Source organism: Talpa occidentalis, unplaced genomic scaffold (assembly GCF_014898055.3).
Source record: "Talpa occidentalis isolate TD23 unplaced genomic scaffold, MPIMG_talOcc4v2.1 talOcc4.8, whole genome shotgun sequence".
NCBI lineage: Eukaryota > Metazoa > Chordata > Mammalia > Eulipotyphla > Talpidae > Talpa > Talpa occidentalis.
In genome coordinates, this window is record NW_023605194.1 from 9925440 (window position 1) to 9945567 (window position 20128).

General features: G+C 37.4%; 1 protein-coding gene across 1 annotated transcript in view; it reads right to left on the minus strand.

The window, feature by feature from the left end:
* The window catches only part of ATRNL1 (attractin like 1), a 474279-nt gene that overhangs the window by 117205 nt on the left and 336946 nt on the right, over nucleotides 1-20128 (minus strand).

Here is a 20128-nt window from a genome sequence, read left to right on the forward strand (position 1 = left end):
TCTTCTCTAACAATTCTATACACGTTGTGAAGGAAGAATGACGAGAGGTATGAAGAAGGGAGAGGACCACCCACCAACATCCTTTCCCTTTACAACCCTTCTCTCCCAGCAGCAAACAGCACTGGCACCAAGGGACTCATCCCAAAGGCTACTGAACCTCAGCAAGTAAACGGAAACAAAGCAGCAGACATGGATAAACCAGTCACTGTGGATGCTTCTCACTGAGCAAGGGGGAGGTGGGAGTATTTTCTCAAGAAAATAGTTTTCTTGATTTTTTTTTTTTACAGAGTCTCTGCATGAGGGAAACTTTGTGAAGCTGAGTCAGAGCAGGAAAAGACAGCAATGGATTGAACAGTGCATGTGACTAAGTGTTAGTTAACTCACCACTATGGAATAAGAATGCAAATCCTAAAGCTGTTTTACAGGTTTCTATTTGCAAATTTTCATATGAATTAGACAAAAGTCACTCAGGCCTTGAGGACTGATGGACAGAAATTAGATGAAAAGCAGAGGGCTGTCAAGAAGCCATCTTAGCACCCCCTGGCCGGAGACATTTAGTTTTCCAGGAAGCTTTGGTTGAGGTTCCCTAAGGCATAAAGTCCAATTGCAGAAGCTTCTTGTATCTATTTCCAAGTGCTCCTGGTTCTATCTGACACTGTGGGTATAAAATGACCCCACTTGTGCATATTTATGTGAAAAGCAATGGATTTCCAGATACCATAAATTTTTTTGACAGAGGGTCTGCATCTATCTTACTTGAATTTTTGGAATTTGTGAACACAAACCCAATTTGAACGTTGTGATCATCATCACAACTCATCACACTCAAGCAGATGGTCAGGCTAAAACTGCTAAAGCTTATTGCTGCAAAGTCTTGGTAACAAGACAGTCATTCAATAAATGTTTATTGAGCATAGCCTATGTGCAAGATACTGTAGCCACCCCAGATTTCTTATTACTCAGTGTGCTGCTCCATATGAGAAGGTTAGTTTTGCTGAATTCCTAATGAAAAGAAGCCTCAGATCTCACCTCAACCACTATCAATGATGTAAGGAATAAACAAAAATTTATTCTGGTTGTAACACTACCTTTACATATTCTTAGCTCACTTGGCCAAATGAATTAGACTTAGCTAAAATCTTTTTGCTTGCTCCTTTTACATCCACACATGAAATATTTATCAAGAACCTACAGTGCACAGGGCACAGCACACATGCAGGAAGAGCCGCGGGCTCCCGGCAGTGTCGGGCAGAGGACTCAGCAGTCACAGCAGACGATCTGTTGCAGACCTGTGGTCAAGGAAGCGCAGCTAACGCTCACTGCACTTTCTGTCCCATCGGGTCCATCTATTAAGTGCTTTACCCAGCCTAGCCCAAGATGATTTCCTATCATGCCACTAAAATTATGGAGCATGAGTCTTGAAAAGTCCAAAAAGTGTGGTTAATGTGGCATCACTGTGTTGGCAAATGCACAAAGAACTAGCCCCAGGGTAAATTGACAAGAAGCTGAACCAGAGTATAGCATCTAGGGCCATCTAGTAGTGTTTTTTTTTAAACTCTTGGGGGTCCCCAAAACTAAAAAAAGGGAAAAGAATTCCCTAACCCTGCAACCAGTGAAGTGGAATTCCTTGGTGGCATAACATATCGGCCCTTGGGAAAGGCACCCCTATTTCCGATTGGGTGGATATGCTTGCACACACGCCTGAGGGAATCCTGTGCTGCTCCGCTCTGTTACAAGTAGGACTTTACTTTTCAAATTTGTTGAAAAAAATAGTTAAAAAGGAAGCTTAATGAAATCTGAAGAAGAGATTTTAAAAGTGGAAATCAGCATAAATGTGACCATATAACACAGAATAAACCTTCCTAAAATTCGTCTCCACCACCTATGCATTTCACTTGCAACAATCTTAGTGTTCTTCCCTGTTAAAACTCCATGGAGCTAGACTCTTCCTCACATTCTGTCCTCTGGACACATCTCATGCCCTCACCTCTGGCCTGCTGACATTTTTCCTTTTTATCCTAAATCAGGCACAACTGCAGGGGCAAAGGACCCCCTTGCTGTGGGTCTGGCCATTCCTTATATTTCTCCCCAGCCTCCATGCCAGGAATTCTACATGGCACATCATTCTCCTGCTTAGAGCAGTTTACACCTCACCACCTAGTGTTTATGGTCCTCATGCATATTCATATAGGGAAATTCTACAGGAAGGGAGACTGAAAAAAAGGATGATTGTAAAATAATGTACAAGTGCAGAAATCAGAACTCTATCTTTAATCCAAGGTCCTCTGCCCTAAAAATGCTGCCAAAATATAAACATCTTGAGGCTTCTAATAACTTTAGGAATTTGGAGAGGGCTCATAATATGACATTGCATTTTTTCAAACACAGGAATTTAGTAACATTTTAAAAATTTATTTCAAAATGCAAAGTATCCCACACAGTCTGATAAATACATATTTCACTACTTGCCTGGATGAGATCGGGATGAAACGGGGAAGTCATTTCATAGACTACTGTAAATGTTAGATTAGCAAATAACTCCCCCCTACAAACAGACTGCTGAAATAATAATGAAGTTTAGGGAGGGAAATATAATGGCTACCATTTGAGCTCATCCAAAGAATACAGAAATGTACAACATTAATAAGCCCTGGAGAAATTAAAAAAACAACAACAAAGCCAGGTACACAGACGCCTTGATGCTGTGCGCCCGAGTAGGGAGCGGACACTAGCCTTTCCAGGGGTCTATCCAAACTGCTTGCTGTGATTGAAATGTCCTTTAGAATAAAATAATTGACAAGCCGTGAATAATCTCTCCTTTATTTCCCTGATTCCCATTTTGCACAGCAACTTTCCACACAGCCTTAACAGCTGCCCACCGTCTGCTGTTCCCAGCCCTGCGCCAGGCTTGGAGTTTCTGGAAGCAGGCATCCCAGCCCACATGTGCAAGGGCCTTTGTTAATGTCTCTGCCTGCCAGTCCATTTTGGGAAGGGTGGCTCCCTCTGGCCCACTTCTCCTGGGCGCTGACACCAATCAGCTCTGATGGGGCTGCCTTTAGCAGCAGCCACATGGGAACATTCTTTAGCCCTGACTTCATGGTGACCACTGCTTCAGGCTAGTGTGAGCCTCCCGCCTGACCACCTGCATGCTCACTGAATAGTGAGGCCGAACTGCCAAGTGACTTTGCTCTTAGGTCATCGCTCACCTATGCCAACATGTGGCACATGGCAGGCATTGTGTTGACATGGGAGCTCTCGACCCTTCTCTGGTTTAATATCCAGCCTAGGCAGCAGTTTGGTACAGCTGTTAGGATGTTGTCAGAGTTCCTTTGTCCATAAGAAAAGTGAAACCCACACCACATTGTGCAATATGTTCTTGATGTGGTCATTCCTTTGGAGGATCACCAACATTAACATCAACCAGTATCCTGCCTCTGACCCCAGAGGGCTTCCGACGGATGCAACAAAACATGGGAAATAAATCTCTAAGACAGCTTGACGTTGGCCACATTCTTTGCTACACTGGTATGCATGTGCTTACATAACACATTAATTGTGGGCACTAATCAAGCACAATTGAAACAGTGAAATCCTAGCACACCAGCCAAAATGATGACTTTGCTATCCTGAAATGGTCTTCAGAGCTTAACCCATCTAATCAGTAGCCTGAACTGCAATACTTCACCTCATGGGTTTAGTTATTCATACTTAAAATAATGAATTGGAGACATGCTATCAGCTTTTCAGATTTCTTGGGGGGCTCCCCCTAAGGCAGGGACTCTGTGTCCTGGAGCTCTGACTTTAGTTACTGCCTATCTCCCATCACCAAGTTTTGCCAGCAAGTGTGTCCATTGGGTGGTTGTGCTGACAAGGTGTGTGTGACCCTTCGGTAGCAGATGCTAGTGTCCAGCACTTGAAAGAAATTCAGAGAGATACAGATTTGAAAAACATGCGAGAATGTATTTTTGATCTGTTTCTGAATATGCAGTGGGGATAAAATCAGGGCTAGAGATTTACACTTTAAGTAGCTTTGAGAAAATGGGGAGCCATGTGGGGTACAGCATTTCATGATAGCAATTACATACAGAAAGTTGACTATGTGCTACATAGTTTTCTAAGCACATTAAGTGCGTTAACATATTTATAGTCTTTGTGACAAAGGTATTTTTCTGCCTCCCTAGAACAGGAGAAAATTGAGACACAGAAAGGATAGACAGAGGTGACAAAACTATTCGGAGCCCGAGCACAACAGGGTAACTGCAGAGTGCGCAGCCTTCACCATGACTCGGGATGCCTTTTTGATGAGGCTCTGAAAGAGGAGCTCGAGGAACTGTGAAGAATGGGTGGGAAACACTGGCACCAGTGCCCTTTGCCCTGCCAGACGATAGCAACTGGACGAGTTTTACTGTGGCCTGTCTGCCTTCCTTAGGGAAAGAAACAAACACTCAGAGGTCAGTTGTTAAGTCATGAAAATCCAGCCTGGACTGTATTGCAGAAAACACTCAGTGATTTTCCCAGAAAATCTCCCTCTACTTCCTTTCTGGATCTTGATGAAGAAAGTTCTACATTTCTGGGGCACTCTGATTACAGGGCTCCCTGGAATAAACTCTGTGGAAACACAGACATGCACACAGCTGGACGAGTCGATCAATATATTCCATCGTCCGAAACTTAATAATCAGAGTGAAATTGATGGGCATCAAGATGATACTGCTTATGTGTGGCAGAATGAATGATGAAATAATGTTCCAATAATTTATGAAGTTTCTGTCAATGTCAAAACCAGTGATTTTCAGAGTGAGGATGAGAGAAAGAGCAGCGTGGCACCAGGGCCTGCACAGAAATGTACAGTAACACAACAGCCTGCAGCGGGCCATGTTAAGGAGGCCCTTCCATGTGTGAATCTGGGGCTCTAGCAAAGGGCTAGAGCATCTTCTGGCTCCGTCACAGAGTGGACAACCTTGTTGCCTCCTTCCCCACCCAGATCTGCCTATTCCTCCACTTTAACCTAGAGGTTAGGATTTTACATAACATGTTCTGGAAACACAAGTCTACCTTGCAAATGAAAGAGGAGAGAGGATGAAAGGTGCCTGCGAGGTGAGGTGATGGTTAGTGCTTAGTTCACTGTTTATAGTCAAGGGCCAGGGATTGCAGGGATTGATGCTGCCATCTCAAGCAACTGCACCTATGCCAGGTGTTTTATCAGATAAAATTTAATTTGGCATATGAAGTGCATAGTTGTGGGATGTCATAGAGAGAGATGGAGACAGAGATGCAGAGACAAAAGTAATGTTTAACGGTATAAAAGAAAAGGTGTGACTAGGCAGAATGTTGTAAAGATAATGAGAAAGAGGTTAATTCTGCAGAGATTTTGGTAATATAATTTTCAGGACTAAAGGACAAATGTTATTAGTGGTGAGGATGAAAAGTCAAGAAAATCTCTAAATTTACACATGACTTATTTTTTTACTTTGTTCCTTTTATTAAAGTAACCTTGCATTATAACATTATATAAGATATGGGAGTGCATCACTGGAATCAGTGTGAGTCTATTAACTACATTAAGGTCCTCACGAAGTGTCCCATTCTATCGTTTGCATATTTCAAATCCCCAAATTTATAAGAACTAGAGACTCAGACTTGGTCAGAAAAGGTCTCTGTCCTCATAACAAATAGTAGTGAAAATATATTAGGTAGATGGTGATTCTATTAACTAAGAAAAAGTAGAAGTGGAAGGGGCTGTTATCTGAAGAACAAATATTAAAGTCAATGAGCTTGATTTTGAACAAGCTGAGTTTGAGATGCTAGAGGGGCCCTGGGGGAAACATGTAGGAAGCAACTGGTTTTGTAGATCAGGACAACAGTCAGCACAGGCACGCAGAAGGTGACTGAAGTTTGATGAGTATATGAGCTACCAATGAGGAATAGATAATGTGAAAAAGAGAGTCTGGAAGGAAGCCTGAGTAGCAGCAACACTTAACACAAAAGAAGAGCATCCGGCCAAAGGTGCTGTGATGGAGGGGGCTGAGCGGTAGATAAAATCTGGATTGACCTAAGGCATTACATTAGAGGAAGAAGAGTTTTACTTTATGTAATTGCCTGATTTTTTTTTTTTTAATTCTCCACTGGATAATAAGCTCAGAGTGGACAAAGATCATGGCTATCTTGTGCACCTGTCTCACCAATGACCAGAGGGCATCTGGCAGCACTTTGCATACATGGCTAACTAGATAGAGGAGCCAGCAGCAGTAGGACAAGCTACCATCATGTCAAGGAAGACAACGGCCAGGAGCATCTACTGAGATTGCCAATTAGGAAATTCCTGGTGTGAGTGTGAGAAAAGAACAATTTAAGTGGCCAGGAAAAAAGGAAACATAATAAAATGTTTAAAAAGGCTTTTAAAATATTAGAAATGTAAAGAGTGGTTTGGGAGGGCATAGCAAATACAGAGCTTCTAGATAACAATCCTTTCTTACAATAGTTTCTTAAACTCAAATGGAGTTGTATATCATATTATTTGTTGATTGCTACACTGATCTGAAAACATAATACAAAGTAAATTGATTATAACATAATAAAATATTAAAAATTACAAAAAACAGGGCACTCATCCATCAACACATTGCCAACTCACTTTAAAATCATGAATAATTGTTTTAAAATTCAGAGGCAAATGAGCTTCAATTATTTAACTTGAAACGAGTTTTGGAACACAACAGCCACGCCATGCTGGTGGCATGGTTCGTGGAGCAAATGTACACCCATCCACAGGCCCCAGCAGCTCCCTGTCTCTGGTTGTTATTCACAGAAAATGAAACTAGTGAGCAAAGGACTGGCTGGTTGTCAAAAAACTGTTTTAATCAAATGAATCCTGGACTTTAGCTTGAACTTAAAAAAATGTTTCTAAACAAGTGCTTAAAAGTCCCCCTGGAAAGAAATAAAATAAAAGGCAATTATCATAGTCTAATGGAGCAGTTAAAAGAAGGAGTAGAGTAAGTGCATTATATAATGGAGGAAGGTTTTGTTTTGGAAATTCCGTGTAAAAGTCTCTCTCTCTGATGATAAAACACTGGTTAATGACATCTAGAATTTTCTATTGAAATTATGATAGGGTAAAACAGAAAACAAAAACAAAATCAAAGCCATATACTAGACTTTGTATATTGGAAAGTAGCCTATGTCACAGGGCCCCGGTATCCCTCAATTAAAAGCTAAACAACACAAACAAGAACAAAACAAAAAACAACAACAAAAAAGCCAAAAAAAAAAAAAAAAAAAAAACCCCAAAAACCAAAACACTGCTTATGGGTCATTTAGCTTAGATATTTAAGTGCTAGTTCAGCTCATGACACATCTTGACAATTTTTCTATTTCTTGTATTTTTCTTCTTATATGAAGTTTTTTTATTTTCCAAGTTACTAAACACAAAAGGTAGAAGAAGGGAAAACTGATATAAATAAGAGTTACAACAACACAATCACTCAAGTATTTATTTGGCACAAACATGGGGTTCACAGCCTTCTGTCATATATGTACTTATTCTTCTTTATTAGACTGTAACTAACTTTGAGGTCAAAGGCTATCACTTATTTATTTTTACCTGAGTCCTAGCACTACATTTTATATTATTTTTCAATAAATATCGGTCAAATAAACAAATAATGCTCTTTCATTTGCTTGAAATTCTCAAATAATTTAGTTTCATGAGATACACATTAGGAATCTAAATTATGTTTACCATTAAAAACTTACACATGACTCATGATTTTTCCTGAAATTAAAAAAATGATAGTTCAGGATAATCATATTGCTACCAAACACAAGGAGTCAGAGAAAAATGTTATATTTTTGATTATTTAATTAGAACAAGAAGAAGAGTTTAAATCCTTGGCTATAAAGATGGCTTCTGTGACCCCCCTGTATTCCTCTGGCTCCAGGGTCAAATTTGTGGAAGTAAACATGCAGGTGTAGACATGGGGGCATTGAAGGGGCACTAGGATGACCACCCCTTTTTTCCAGTCTGTTCTGGAATTTGTTTAGAGAATCAATTTCCTTACAAGTAACTCAACAATGCATTAGGAAAAGTAAACATTAGGTAAATGAAAAGAGTTTTGATAAGAAACTAAGATAGGAAAATAAGATTTGAAAAATACCTGCTATAACCCACACACAATTCGAGACAGTATTCTAATTGTTGATAAAGAGTTGGGAGGTATATTGTAGATTGGGGTTACTCATTAACTTCCTTCTGTTCTCCAAATGTGGGTATATGACATAGAAAAAAGAAAACAAGCATTACAGCCAGAAATATCTGGATTTGAAATATTTATCTATATTGAAAATAAAAACTATACATATTTAAGTCACACACCACGATGACTTGATACATATACACAAAGTGAAAGGATTACGATTGTCAAGTTAACCCATTTGCAACAACATGGAAGATCTTAGAGGAACCTAGTGAAATAAGCCAGACAGAAGAGACAGACGTTGTATAACTTCACTGAAATGTGGTAGATACAGAAAACAGACAGACTCGCTAAAACAAATACAACATTTTTGGAATATAAGAGAAGTCAGTGGCTATCAGAGGAATGGGGAAAGAAGAGGAGTAAATCAGCAAAAAGGGGGCACTGGTACGGTGAAGGCGAGACCTTAACTTCTAGCAGGAACCTTAATACAGTATATAGTGATTCCCAATGATGCACATTTGCAAGTTACTTAATGTTATAAAACAAGGCTACCTCAATTAAAAAAAAGATATCATTTCCACATATTATTACCATTGGGTGTGCGATGAGACCACATTAAATTCGCTCTTAGCAAATTCACAGTATTTATTACAGCATTATTAACTACAGTTCTTGTGCTGTCCATCAGCTCTCTAGACTCACTCATCCTACAGAAATGCAAATCTGTACCCTTCAATCACTATCCCTCCATCTTCCCTTCTTCCCTTTGCCTGGTAACCACTAATCTCTGTGAGTCTATGTATTTGAGTTTTTGGATTTTGAATAAAAATTCATACAAGACACACCCTAGTTTCTGTCACACAGTCAGTGCTCACAAACTGCTGAATGAGTAAGTGAATGACTTGTGGTAAATCTGTACCTTAAGCTACTGTAATGTTGGACCAGATTTCCTACTGCTTTCCCCTCACTCATGTGGGACAACAGCCAAAAGAACTCAGTGGCTCACTCCACCACGGCTCCCTGCAGCACAAAGGGGTGGATTGTGTAGACTGCACTGGCCATGAGGTTGTATGACCACAGGCACAAGGAGTCCTGGCAACTTGGCAGGTAGAAGTGGGTGGGAGGTGTTTAAAGTCTGTGCTCACTGAATTTTAATGATGACATGAATGTCTCTTATTTTCTTCTGTCACACTGAAGAGGGGTTTCTTTTTGTTTAAATTGTCTTGGTTAGCCTCAAGACAATTTAATTCTCTGAACTTGTTTCTGGAGAGTGTTCCCGGAGAACATAATTAGCCTGCACTGCACGCATGTGTGGGGCGGGTCCTGGAGCTTCACGCCATCAGCCTGGCCTCCTAGTCATGCTCCTCTTACTAGCAACCTGAGACTGAAATATGATTTTTCAAAGAAGTATAAGGCAGCAACTCACTGAGAAGATAAAATGCACAACATCTATTCAGAGTTCCACCATAGTCTCATCTTCTAATTGTTCTGAAACAGAAATGAGTCTAGATTCTTCTCCCATTACTTTCACTTCTTGATGGCACACATTTCTGCTTATGTACACACACATTTTTGTTTTAGTAAACTCTTTCTGGTAAGGGGATGGAGAGAAAAAATGGATTAAGGAGCAAAATATCTCTGTTCTGAAGCCAACCTCTTCTTGAAGAAAGTCCACTGCCACTGACAGAAAGGTGGTAAACTAATTTGCATCCATGTTAGTAAGTCTTTGTGCATATTTTTCAAACTTCACATATATAATCTGTGATTCAAGAAAGGCACCAGAAACAAAATTTAAAAAATTCAAAAATTCCAGATATTCCATTGTACATATCATATGGAATATGCAGATAGTGTGATAAATATACATAAACCGATGTATATTGGTTTAGGTACTTGAAAAATAAAATACATACAAAGAGTAGTTTATTACTTTCATATTAAAAAAACTGCATTTCTCTATAATCCAGGGTTCTCGAAAATTAGGAGGATGTTCTCAGCCCCCTGATCAGAGTGTCAGTCGTCCTTACATTCAGTCTGAAGTGAGAATCAGAGAAGCCTGGAAGAATTGCTGAAATTGACTGGCTGTCATACTGCCACTGGGACCAGCCTGGGACTGTTTTTTGGTGTTTATTTATTTGTTTGTTACTTTGCTTAATGGCCACTGCCTATTCATACCAGAATTCTGAAGGCAGATGATTTTGGGAATGTGCTCTGATTTCCTTCTAACCTGATTATGTATGTGAACTGTAATTAGAATGTGAGCCTTGTTTTGACACTTGAAAATGTCACATGATTACGAAATTGAGGTAGCATGCTAATTCGGAGGTTGATATTGCTATCATATTCTTGCTAGGTGAAGAAACTGAAGCCCACAGGAGCTTGGTAATTTGCCTGACATTTGATCTCTGTCACTCACACCCAGGTCTCCTGACTAGTTCCTATGACTTTCTAAGCTGGACAGCAGGAGGGGTACTGTGAAAAATGAAAAATGCTTTTGTCTATAACTTTACCATAAATGCCTCTTCCTTTTTTTCCCTCTGTCTTTCTGTCTAGGCTAAAGCCTTCCTGGGTTCTGAGGGCTAAGGCTTTGTAGAAATGGCAGGGACATGATAAAATAATAGTCCACACAACCACACCAAAGTCAGAAGAAAACATTCAGTTAGCTAATTCCTCTTCTAACACTTGGACCTTAGCAAGGTTGGGAGCTCACAATCACTTCTATCTACATACCTGGATTGCTTCCTGCAAGCTAGGAACTTATTTCTGAAAATTAAATTCTATATTTTGATTTTAATAAGATCTATTGAGCAGATTAAAATTATTTAATTGGGAATATATACATTTTTTGATTAAAAAAGGAATCAAAGCAACACTGATCTTCAGGCCATGACAGGTTCTGAGAAGTATCTTTAGAAATAAAATTTGGGGGCATAAAAATTTAATTTGGGGGCAGTTATCCACTGATGATCAACTCATCATTGTGACATTCTCCCAAGGTGGCTGATATTTTGATGACTCAAGTAGAATTTTAAGAAGTATTAATTGAACCATTAGTTGTATCATGATATCTACTTTCTAAATTGAGGTATAGGAGGATTTCGGAGGTTGAATTAGATCATTCAGTTACTTGATCTTATATTCATATGACATTCAGGGAGTGAGCTAGGCTTTGACCTATTTGATTCAAGTTGCTTTCTTTAAAAAAATAAAATATATTTATTTTATGGGGAGGAGGAGAGGATGGATTAGGGTCAAAATAAGGGTGGTGAGATTGTATGGGGAATATAACCAAGATGAAAATGCACGCATTGTGTAAAAATGAAAAATGATCTAAAAAGTATATAAAGTAAAATAAAAAAATAAAAAGTTAGAAATTTAAACTTAAAAAAATATATAACATTTCCCTCTGTCCATAAAACAAAGCATAACGATAGTTCCCGCCCAAGATATTGTAAGTAAGATTCACTGTTATGGAGCAAATGAAAAAAATAAAGAACTCTTAAGAGTTTCTGTTTCGGATTATATTTAGTTGTCAAAGAATAAATTTTTGTAGGTATAAGGTGTTCTAAGAATGTCCAATTACAGTTAATTAAGGGAGTAAGAAAAAATAAACTTGAAAATGCCTGCTATAATTATGTTTCCTATAAATAGATAAACCACATTTCTCATCAATACCTATTATTGTAATTTGTCTTGTAAGGGTTTTATTTTTTTGAACTACGTACTGTTCTTTAAACAGCTATCTATTATTTAGTATCATTTCACAATTGCTGCTATCTTGATGCATTAGTAGTGATGAATTTTGTTGTGGAAATTTTAGAAATCAATTTAGAAAAGGTTATTTCAATGTTCTATGATAATCAACTATGAAAAAAAGTAGTGACTCTATTGCAATTGCATAAAATCAGGTTTTGGTCCTTACCAGTAATTGGTCTCAGATCACAAACAGGGAAAAACAACAACATGGAATTTTCAACAATTCAGCCTTGCCTTTCTATATATACATATATTTCTTTAATTTGTAAATTATCTGAAAGAGAACCTTCCTTTGGGTCTCACTCTCAAAAAAAGTAGTGAAAACAAAGCCTAACCACATTACAGTTGAACAGACTACATGTAGGGCAAAGACCTCCCAGCAGCGATGTCAGGACTGTCTCATTGGTTCAACTAAGCTGATCTCAGGCCTGGTGCACAAAAGAGCTCCACACAGGTACCCAAAGGGGGTGGCCAATCACGATGGAGAGGCAGGCTCTCCCAGGGATCCAGGTATGGGTGCTCCTAAAGAGGAAGCTGTGGTCCCTAAGTCTCTAATGTGGTTCTTTTATGCAGAGCCAAAGTTAACCAATATTAATACTATAAACTCTAGGGTAAGTGAAGCAGCAGTAAGAAAGGCACTAGCCCCTCACTTGAAATAAAAGAAAAGCTTCTTTGAGTAATAGAGTCTTTATTGGGTTCTGAAGGATAATCAAGCATTCGTGAATTGAGAAACAGGGGAAGATAGGGCAGGGTGAACTAGGCAGAGAGAAGCTGGTGGCAATATCTGGAGATTGAATATGTACTTAGAATAAGCTTACATGGCTACATGTAGAGGAGAGGAAAGAAATATGAAATATGGGGGGCGGGGAGCAAGAAGAAAGAGTGAAGGACACACAATGGTGGAGGACTAGGGGTGATTTGGTGGTGGGTGCACTATGGTGGCAATACCTGGTGGGGGAATCCAAATATTACCTCTATTGAAAATAAGTAAGTATGTAAGTAAATAAAAAGATCCTGAATGAACTTAAGTGTGAACCAACTGAATAATTAAAATTTAAAAATGAATTTTAAAAAGTGAAAAAACATGAAAAATATATGAGATTATAGAGGTAGGAAAGACCTAAATTGGGATCTTGTAAATAAACAATATTATAATAGATTTTTAAGCCAACCATATTGACAATTATATTAAGTATAAATGGTTCAGATATAAAAGTCCAAAGGTAGAATTGTTATACTGGATAAAAAAAACAAGACCTCATTATAACATAATAAACTCATTTAAAAAACAAGCACAAAGATATGTTAAAAGTAGAAAGATAAAAAAATATATTCCATGCAAACACTAATTAAAAGAAAGTTCGAGTGGTTATACTATAGCACAAAGAGTGAGTCTCAGACCAAAAAATGCCACCGGGGAAAGGGAAGAACTGAACCCTTTTTCATTATAGACTGAATCCTTAGGTGTGAACCAACTGAATAATTAAAATTTAAAAATGAATTTTAAAAAGTGAAAAAATATGAAAAATATATGAACACTCTATAATGAAAAAGTCAGTTCATCAGAATGATATAACAATCCTTAATGTGTACAGACTTACTAAGAGAGCTTCAAAATACATGAAGCAAAAATGAGAATAGAATTCTAAAATTAGATAGAATTTAAAGCTGAAACAAAGTGATATAGTTTTTTTTCCATAGTTCTTTTTCAGTAAGAACATAAAACTAAGGACAAATCAGTAGGAATGCAGGAACTAAGGATGTAGAAGACTTAGATAATCAATGAAATTGAGCTAATTGACAATTCTAGGATGCCAAACCACAAGAGCAGAATATACATTGTATTTAAGTGTACATGAATCATTCACAAGATTGATCATTTTCTGGTGCATAAAAGACACCTTAGCAAACTTAAAAGGATGAAAATCATTCAAAATATTATCCTACGACAACAGAATTACAATTAAATCACAGAAAGATAACCAGAAAAATCCCTAAATATTTGAACATTGAATAACATACTTCTGAATAATCCATTGATCAAAGAGGAATTAACAAGGAAAGTTGGAAAATGTTTTCATTTGCATGAAAACGAAAACAAACATATCAATCAAATTTGTGCGAGGGAACTAAAGAAGTGCTTAGTGGGAAATCTATCCCTACAAATGCTTATACTGAGAAATAATAAAGGTCTCAAATCAATGATCCAATGTCCCCTCTTAAGACACTAGGATAAGGGACCAGGAAAATGAATAACTATAAGAAAGTGAAAATCAAAATCAACAAAAAACTATGAACCAGAGACACTCTATAGAGGGTGGGAGGTGGGGAGGGGAGGGATTGGGGTCAAAATAAGGGGGTTGCAATTGTATGGGGAATATAAAAATAAAATTTATTTTAAAAAAAAGACACTAGGAAATAAATAGTAAAATAAAACCAAATATATAGAAGGAAATAATGAAGATTCAGATATCAATGACAAATAAGAAAAAGAAAATCCATAAAACCAAAAGTTATTTCTTGCAAAATATCAATAAACTTGATAAATCTCAAGCCAGACTGATCAAGAAAAAGAGAAGACATATATCAGCAAAGGACAAGTGACATCATTATAGAATCTACAGACATTAAATAATAAGGAAACATTAAAAAGATAAGAAGAGAATGCCAATAAATTCGACAACTTAGATAAAATGACAAATTCCTGGAAAAACACAGAATTCCACAATTCACTCAAGAAGAACTATATAACTGGAACATCCTTGTATCTATAAAAGAAGCCCAATTTATTAAAAAAAATAACTGAAACTATGCCACAAAAAAAATCCAGCAATCACATGACTTTACATGGTAATCTCCAGCACAAATGTGAACTATATAATACCAATTCTGCATAAAGTCTTTCAGGAAAAAAGATGATGGAGGACCCTGTTCCCACCCATTTTATGAAATAAGCATTATACTGACACCAATATTTTAGAAAGACATGGCAAGTAATTAAAATTACAGACTAATGAACATAGAGGTAAAAAAGGAAAAAAACTTAAAAATAGCAAATTTGATTCAACTCTACAGAAAGTAATGTTATGAACAAGTGAGGTTAATCCCAAAATAGCAACATCAATTTGACACTGGAAACTCAATCACCTTAATGCACATAAGTAAAATCATAAGATTGTCTACAAAGTGAAGAAAAACAGTTAAATTTCTCAACAAACAAAGAACAGAAGGGAATTTCCTAAACCTGATAAGGAATATTTTAGAAAACCTTAAAGTTAACATCACACTTAGTGGTGAAAGATTGGAAAGTTTTCTTTTTGTTTCTGACATAAAACAAGGATAATGGCTTACAACATTACAACAGAAGAGGCATTAGAAGTCCTAGCCATGGCTTCCCTGGTGGCCTAGGGTTGGGTCTCAGCGCTATCACTACTACAGCCCGAGTTTGATCACAGTCCAGGGAGCTAAGCACATATGGCGCAGCAGAACTCTCCTGTCTCACCCATGGCTCCCCTCAGCAGTGTATTTCAGTAAACCTGCCTGTTCTGCTCCCCACTCTGTCTCTGGTGAATCCTCTTACCTCCCTCACCTCTGGCCTACACTGCATTTCTTCTACACACACACATACACACACACACACCCCAGCTAATGTTTTTCAAGGCAAGTAAAAGAAGTAATAGACATACAGATGGTACAGGAAGAAATAAAACTCTTTATTATGGATGACATAATTGTCTACATAGAAAACCCTTAGGAATTTATAATCAAAATGAATAACTTTGGTGGGGGATTATCAATACTTTGGTGGTGGATGCGGTGTGGTAACATACATCTGAAGAGGTGTGAACCTACACCCTTAATTAGTAGATCGTGTTGTAAACCAATGTCACCACAATAAAAAATAATGCAATTAATAATAAAACCAAAAGTTATAATAAATAATAAAACCAATTAATAATAAATTGAGTTTAGTAAGTTTAAATAGTAAGTTTAAATAGTAAATTGAGTTTAGTAAGATCACAAAATAAAGGTCAACATACAAAAACTAATCATATTTCAGTATTCCATGTTCACTGGAAATGCAAACAATTGGAAATTTAAAAAAAAGAACCATTTACAACAAGAGCAAAATTGTTCTAAGTATAAATTTAACAAGAAATTTCACTACAAAACATTACTGAGAAAAGTTAAAAGAAAACTTAAATAAATGAAAAGATACTGTCCTGTTTATAGATTATAAGACACAAGACTATTAGATGTCAATTCTCCCCATATTGATTCATTGATTCAACCAAATTCCATTCCTAAACCCACTTGGGTTTTGGGTTTATTGCTTGAGGAATTTAAAAGTTGTTTCTAAAGTATATATGGAAATGCAAAAGAATAAAGTAGCCAAAAAATTGAAAAATAAGTATATATTACAGGATTCATAATACTACATTTAAAGGCTTCATATAAAGCCACAATGTTGAAGATATGGTGAGGCTGGCATAATGGCAGGCATAGATATGTCAGTATTACTGAACAGTCAAGCAGAAACACACATTCATATTCAATGGATTTGCAACAAAGCAGCTGAGGTAATAACCAAAGTGCTGTAACAATTTAGGTATCAATGGAAAAAAGAACCTAAGCTCTCAGATCACGCTGTATTAAACAAAAACAAAAATCTCCATAAAATAAAACCTGATAGCGCAATAAAATCTAAGTAAAAGAGCTAAAGCATGAAACTTCTAGAAGGAAACAAGAAAATCTGTATGATCTTGAGCTAAGCAAACATACCTTAAATATGCACCAAAAGTGTAAATTTTTTCAATACAAGAAAAAAACCCTCAATAAATTGAATATCATCAAAATTAAAAACATACTCTCTTCAAACACTGTAAAGGCAAGGAAGAGGCAAGCTACAGACTGGGAGGAAATATTTACACAACACATATATGAAAAAGGACTTGTTTCCAAAATGTATTTTTAAAAAATCTTACAATTCTTGCAACTTAATAGCAAGAAGACAAACCACCCATTAATATATTGGGCGGACAAACGTGGACAGACATTTCACCAAAGAAGTCATACAAATAACTGATAAACAAAAAGAAGCTCAGCATCGAGGGGGCTCAGGGAAACACACAATAACGCACCACAGACGCCCAAGAGAATGGACAAGACGTACGTCTGGCTCTACCCAGTGTTGCCAAATGGCGCAACCGGAAGGCGCATAGATTCCTGGTAGGAATGAGTAGGATTGCAGGCTCTTGGTTTTTCTTCTTTAAGGTAGATTTTTATTCAATACATTTTTTTTTTAGATTTTGTAGCCTCTGAAGACAGTTTGGCAGTTTCTCAAAAAGTTAAAAGTGAATTTATCACACAATCTACCAGCACAGCACCACTCCTAGGTAGTTAAGCAAGAGAAACGAAAACTTGTGTCCATAAAAAAACATGTGTACACAAATGTTCACAGTGGCTTAATTCATAATAACTTTGAAGTGGGAACAAGACAAAACTCCTTGGACCGAGAAATAGATAAATTATAGAATGCTCATTTTAAGGAATTCTATTTACTTACAGTTAAAAGGACAATTTTCTCCCTAGAACTGGTTTAAAATGTTTATGCTGCTGCACTGAAAAAAGCATCCTTTTGAAAATTTTGCTAAAGTTATCTCAACATAAAAAAAAAAAAACCCAAATCAGTAACATTCTCCAAATAACTTCCCTCTCAAGTGGAGTTTACTTAAACCAATGTCAGGAAGAAAAAGAAACACAGGTGAATGTGTTGACATATATATATATATATTAGTCACCTTATTTACATTTGCTTCAGTCACTCATTACTACCATTTCACAAACAGGAATAGTTAAATGATTCATATTCAAAGATAAATCATGTAAGATGGTATGATAAAAGGCACTACTTCTCCCACTGCCCTCCACTCCAAAATAAAACTCTCAAAACTAGGGAGCCTGTAAATATAAGAGAAACCTTTAATTAACTTGGGAAATTAAAAGTGACTTTTATAAGGCAATCCTAGTAACAAGACATGCTCAGATGAGCACATAAGTACATAATAAAAAAGAACAAGAAGCTATTTCAGGTATGTCACTGACTAGGCATTTACATGCAGTATGAACAAAGCCCAAACTAAAATTTGTTAATGCTATTAAGTAGATAAACAATACAGTCAGAGCAGTATAGGCCTCTACTTTACGATGTCTTTATTTAAATTGTGACACTTGATTGTGGAGTGGATGCAAGTGTAACTAGGAAAAGGCAGGCCTGGCACGCCTGGCCCTCTCACCCAGCATGCTGGGCTAAAAGCTGGTAATGGGGCCTCCCTAGTGGCGCAGCCGTTGAGCGCTGGGTTGCGAAGCTGCCCGCAGCCTCTGCAGTGCCAGTTCGATCCCCGGCTGCTCCCCAGCCACCGGAGGAGGGTCCCACATGGCGCGCAGACCTCTCCTGCCGCCCGCTGCTCCCCTCAGCAGTGTACTTCGGTCCTTCTGCCTGCTCTGCTCCCTGCTCTGGCTCTGCTCCCAGCTCTGGCCTCCCGCGCTTCTGACTGTACCCAGTGCTTGTATAAATAAATAAACAAATCTTAAAAAAAAAAACTAAAATAAATAAATAAATAAAAGCTGGTAATGAAAGGCCCCAGCAGCTGTGCTGTTGTCCGTATCCTGGTCAATGGGTAATATTCTCCTAGCATTTCTTCAAGAATTTCTGGGATACCAGCAAGAGGAATCCTTTTACCGGAGAGAAGTTACCAGGTGGCTGGAAACTAGACCTTGACCTATAACGTCCACTGCAAGCAGGCATGAGCATCTCATGTGACCTCAGGATCCCCAGGCAAGTCCTTAAAATGTAGGCAAATGAAGGGCAAAAGACTCTGAAAAATGACCAAATTTGGGGAAAATTATAAAAACTTAAATTTCACCTAAAGATTTGGCACCAGTGTTTGCAGGAAGAAGTAGCTAAATTAGATGATGATTTAAAAAAATTAATATTGATGTAAAAAACAAATGCTAACTGCAATCGATGAAGCAGTTACTATGTGTCACGGATGATGCACAGGAACCCTTTGAATCAACACATCAAGCAGGTTTCCTTGTTGCCACCTTAATACCTCCCTGAAACACAGTGACCAATTCCTACTGCTAGAAACAGCAGAGTCAGATTCAAACTCTCCCTAGAATCTATCTTCTTACCCATTAAGTTACGCCACCTAGCAATTTTTATATCTTAATCAGTTAAAGAAATAATGCCTTTTATATTAAAGGTGGCCACTTTCAAGTGGCCGTATTTCTTTGTCAAATTTGCCTTAAGAATGAAGAAACTTCACAGAAATTAAAAAAGAAAAACTGTGCAGCTTAATTTATTCTGATGAATTTTGGTGACTTGCAACTGTAGCATGTATTTATTCTTGCCGGCCACCCCTGTCTCTCATTTTATTAATTTCCTACAGGAAATTGCAAGTTAATAGAAAAGGCAGCACTGGAACTGCCTCACATCCTATAGTTATTAATTAAAACAAAGTCTGGTTCAGTAACTTTGGATACTAAAAATATAGAGTTAAACAAAGCTGACTGCCTCTTGAAATGAAATTTCAACTTCAATAGTCTGTCTAAAAAAGTAATGCATTAAAATCCACATCTTTCCTTAAAGAATTTCTCCATCAAGTTTTTAGTGAATAAAGCAACTCAGCATCTGACCGTTCCCCTCTAAGACTTCAAAAATGAAAGGAATCTAAGAATCACTGAGATAAATTACTTGAGTTTAAATAAGTCTCTTTTAAAAGCTGTTAGTCACATCATCCCACTATATTCCCATCTACAGGTTATTACCCACAATCAATAAAGCAAGAAACTGTATAAACTATCTTATTAATTTTATACAATGGTTAGTAAACTTTAAAATACTGTACTATAAAACTTTTAAATGTTTCTGATGGTTTTAGATCACACTGGATAATTTATCGTTTTATGTGGCATAAAGTGTTAGGTAAGTGGATACCACGCTGGGAAAATGCACATAATTTCTGAATGTGAAAATCTATTCCATTGTAGTTTCCTCACATGATATAAGGTTATTATTGGGATGATTTTTAGCATCTAGTTCTGTAGAAGTTCCTTACCGACAGACATGTCACTGCATCCTCCAGCCCCAGGTGCCATGTGGACCTGTATTT